This window comes from Ischnura elegans, chromosome 2 (genome assembly GCF_921293095.1).
Source record: "Ischnura elegans chromosome 2, ioIscEleg1.1, whole genome shotgun sequence".
Lineage (NCBI taxonomy): Eukaryota > Metazoa > Arthropoda > Insecta > Odonata > Coenagrionidae > Ischnura > Ischnura elegans.
The window spans coordinates 52983869-52988944 of NC_060247.1; the positions used below are offsets into that span (position 1 = coordinate 52983869).

Below are 5076 nucleotides of genomic sequence, written 5' to 3' on the forward strand. Positions count from 1 at the left end.
AAATTATACTCTTGAGAGGTTAAATATTATGCCTACGAATGTCCTGTCAGATATATTACCAGTCAGTTTTTTAGGGTTTTTGGGTGTTGGTTTCAGATAGGACATAGCAGCAACACCTCCAGATCTTAGTACCCTAGGGGAACTAGCCAGGTCCTCCGTGTTACTTGGTTGATTAACAAGGGAAAATTGACAGCTGAGGTATATCTCCCCATGAAGGAGTTTTGGATATAGAGGTATTGCAGAAGAATAGGAGAGAAACCTGGCATCAGCATTCACCTTCTAGTGATTGAGATTTTGCTGAGGTGTTAATCACCACAACATTCAGAAGAAAAAGGAAAAATAAAATATATAAAGAAATTTAAAATTATTTTATTGAATATACATAATTTTTAAATCTAATCCCCAAGCATTTCGTTTTATTATCATCACCTCCTCTTTGGTTAATTTTAAGAATCTTGGAAGGCAATCTTCTTCTTCCGGATTACCCTCTAAATTCTAACTAGAGCCAATATGCCCTCACCCCTCCTCAAAATTTCCAAACCCTCAACGGGATATTCCACTCCCTCCTCTAACTCTGCCAGCCTTAAATATCTCACTTAAAACATCAATAACCTTAACGAGACTGCAGTAGAATAATCTGTGATGGCATTCATACTTCCTGTAAAAGAAATAATAATATTAGGTAATATGACCAAAAACAAAGTTACATAAATCACTCCCTGAAAAAAGAACATACCATAGTTAAAAACCTAGTATCGATCAGAGCTTCAAAAACCAGAAATATGTACCATGATTAGTCTGTGAGAAATGTCATCAGTCACAATGAATTTACAATTAGTAGCAGTTTTTTCAAATACAATTTGATGTATTTGGTCAGCGTTGCTACCACATAATCCTCATTGCTTCAATTCTATACTTATTAGGATCTTTATAAACCCCCTATTATCAGGATCAATAACTCCAGTATCCAATTTGATCCCGTATTTCACCAACAATCCCAAAACGAGACTAAGTCTTCCATAAAAAACCTTCAGAATCCCAATAGAGAATCTGGTCCTTACCAGCAGTGTTGGTTAGTAATAAAGTCAAAGTAATCGCATTACCTGCAATGATAACTTTTGCAGTAATTTGTACTTGTAACGATTACTTTTTACAAAATGTAATTTTTATTTGTAATTTACTCCCAATGGTGAAAAAGAAAATGTAATTTTCGTTGTAATCATTATTAACTCTCTATCAAGGATTACTTCACTAGCTCCAATGTAAACTAATAAATAAACAGTATACACGCTTGAATAGGGAAACATACAAGGTCGCATATGGCCACCATGCCGCTCTCCTGAGTGTAGACACAATGAACGCTACATTGTTGTTTCGCCACGCAAGGTGTGGGGTGGCCTTTTCTGTTTAGTGCTCAAGTTTGAAACGATACTCCGGTGTTGCAACTTTCTAGTTTGGTGCGATCAATTTTGGTTCGATTTGGTGTGATGTGTGTGGTGCATGTTGCCGCAGTCAAGGAGTAAATGAAGGTCTGTGTATCCATTTAGTTCTGTGTATTTTACTAGTGGATTGGGATGGATGATGGTCATATTCCATTCACTTTGAAGGGTTTCCATTTTCCTATATGAAGAGATATTTCAAGCTTGAAAGTGAACAGACAGATCAAAATATGTCCGTCAAGGACAAACTGTCTGGGAAAGAAGCACTTGAAGTCACCATGAAGGACAACATCCAATTTGAGGAAGTATACACTTAGCGGTGAGTAGCCTACATTATTTCATTCAAATTAATGTGCTTGGAAAAGAGAAGATGATAAAGGGCTTGATCATGTGGGATGTACAGAGCTATTAGTGCAGATGAGGAATGGCAGGATGCTGGAGAAAATATTTACAGTAAATCTCTGCTTTGGGTGCCTTTTGCTGATATTTGTTTTCACCTACAAACAGGCAAATAGCCAGGGGCTTGCCGTAATTTATCTAAAATTGATGTATTCCTACACAGGGAAAAGTGCACTAAGATCCACACAAAAATTCATAAACTTAACAAGTAACGAGAGATATTCCATGGGACTGTGTGAAAATCATGGTCACTCGCACTCTGAAAAGAAGAGCTGTAAAATGTGTAAATGTTAGCATAAAGAGAACCAACATTTACACAGTAGAATAAAAACATTTTGAGTCCTGCAATTCAACTACATTGCAAAGTTGTACACATATTTACAATTATGATAGTGAACTACAGTCCACATACTTCGATAAGATCATGAAAGAACAGCAGCCACCAATAATAACAACATTCCACCATAACCTATCGAAATCAGATACTCTATTGTGGGTGATTTAAATGCTTAAGTAATGTCATTTGCGAAATTTTGTAGTGATACAATGCAAACTTCACTCATTCAGCTTGCAACGACTTTTTGAGTCTGAAATGGATAGACAGCTAGTTCCTGCAATAAAGGTCTTTACTAAATGCTAGATCGAAACCATAACGTAAAATCTCTCATCACGAGCACCTAAATGTTTAGCATTCTCATTCAAGTTAACAGCAAGTATGCAGACCCCTCCCACCACACACCTAAAGACGATTTGTGGGGTAGTACGTAGCTATAGATGAATTCAAACTTGATTTTCTATTTATAGTGAACGATAATCAACCAACGCCTTTTATTGAAACACTTCACTGAATGATTAAACACGAAAGATGGTTTGGATAGGACAGCGTAGAGTTCACCCCAGATGTAATATAAAAAGGCGAGAAGGGGCCAGTTCCCATCTATTGGAAGACTCCAAACTGTCGGTGTGTGCAATTTCTAATGTGTGTTATAAAAAAGATATATGTCAAGGGTAAATAAGTTACTGTAGTAATACTATAAACGCTCTTGATTGATTAAGTTCTAGGTATGGTGAACCTTTTGTAATATGTACTTAATAAGAAAATAAAATAATAAGAATAGCATAAATTACACCTTACACGAGGGTGCCTGAAGACTACACCCATGACCCTTCTATCAGCAGCCAAGCGCTCTACCCTTGAGTTATCACATTTAAATACATATGTTAATCCTCTTGATTTCGTAACTACATATATAAATCAGCTTATGTGGTCACATGGGAGTTTGAATATACTCGGCGATTACATGGCATTCCTGAAATAGACCCGCCGAAGCATGTGGTATTGTAAATACCATCCGAATCACATCCAAATGGAATTCGATGGGGGACGACTATTTCAGGTCCACTAACAAAATTATTTCTTTAAAATTTGTAATTACTAAGAGCTGCATAAGTAAATAAGTAAAAAAGGTAGTATGTTCATCCTTACCCAATCCTGATGACTGCATATTTCCTTCTACATTCCCAATTCACTTCGCCAGACATATCCACTGTGTGTAGAATCAACAAACCCTATGTTGCACACAAATAACTTTACTATCACATATATTAAAATTATTTATGTGAAATCTACAAGGTTATTTTGATTTAACATTAACCGATTTCACGAATTCACGCCTCAAACTACCCATTTCTATAATCACAGTAAATCCACAATAGATCAGAGGGACTGCACCGATAACAACAAGGGATTAATTGCCACAGAATTTGATTAAAATCCCGTTTTCGACATATAGCGTGCATAGTTCTAAACTTAATTGGTCCTTACTTAAACACGAAAAAGTACGAGTTCGCAATGGCTAACAGAGGTGGTCAATGTATTACCGCACGATCCGTATTAATTAAGAAGAGGAAAGGCATTACATGAACACGTGTCTTTAACCTTGAATTACGATTGTTACTGTAAGTCTACACCTCTACACACTTTATAATGCACATTTGGGTACAGCACGCACAATAACACACAAGACCAACAGGCATCAACACACATCAAAACCACATGTGGCTACATGTTTCTCGAATTTTTCTACTGCGTCACTAACGACAATCTTTGGTCACTTAACGAACTAACGAGCTGACGACAAAAAAAATTGTGAAGCGATACCCGAGAATCACATTCGTTGACCGCCGTTATTCAAATAGATTTACACATTAAGGACAGTGGCGGCTCGTGAGTCAAATGCTAGGGGGGGCGCACTCCACCGGGGGGTCATAATTTTTTAATATTTCGTGTATTTTATTAAGTTTTTACGGCAATATAGGAATTAAATTCTGTGATGCCATACGTTCCGTTTTTTTTCAACAAAAATACCTAGTTTTCCTAATAAAGCTTGATTAATAAATACTAAATGCAGTAGACTCTCGGTCATACGGATCGGCTTAGTCCGGACTCTCGATGATACTGATCAATGATCTTGAAGAATAAAAATATATTTGCTGCGATATTTTGCAAATACAAACGAAAATACGTAATTTTAGGTTTTAGCGTCTACATTCTTCGTGCGGATATGCCCGCAATACACTTCTGTTGTTCGTTTTGCAATAATAATGCGTTATTTGTCAAATCTATACAACATTTGCAATGATTTAGGTAGCAATGACACTTGTAACACCTGAGGAGGGAGGAGAGTGTCACTGACTTCCACTAGGCAACAAACACTACTAGAATTCCCGCGCTTTGCTTTGCAGATGTAAACTTTGATGGCGGTGTTCGCGATACTTCTTGAATACAGTATGATTTAAAATCAACAATTAAACATTTCTCACACATTTTTAACAAAATAGGAAATACTCACAGGCCTTTAGTTGTATTGCAAAAGTCCATCCTTCTTTCATTTTGTCCAGCAAAGTGATCAATTACACGTTCGTTGAAATCAGCGCTGGACAACAATTTCTTTCTGATTGAACACATGGCAAGGGCACTAGTCTATAAATAAACAAGGGACGACACAAAATAGGCCGACGAAAAATACGACCAAAAAGAACAAGGTGCCTGGACACAGAATTGGGACAATTTTTCCCTTTATTTCCCTTAAAAAAACGAGCACTGTTGATTAATTCAAAATTGTCTTCTTGAATGTACACACAGCACTAAGAAACTTCTTAATCGCCAATTACGCACAATTAACTCCTCGAAAATGATATCTGAACTCATTTCACTCCGTTCTTTCCGAGAGTCTTG

The 5076-nt window shown here is 36.8% G+C and overlaps 1 long non-coding RNA gene across 1 annotated transcript; it reads right to left on the bottom strand.

The window, feature by feature from the left end:
• Positions 1–353: 353 nt before the first annotated feature.
• On the bottom strand, positions 354–4026 carry LOC124153739. Its single transcript, XR_006863748.1, has 2 exons — positions 3325–4026; positions 354–658 (listed from the first exon to the last, which is right to left on the bottom strand). It is a non-coding gene; the product is annotated as an uncharacterized LOC124153739 (long non-coding RNA).
• Positions 4027–5076: the final 1050 nt, after the last annotated feature.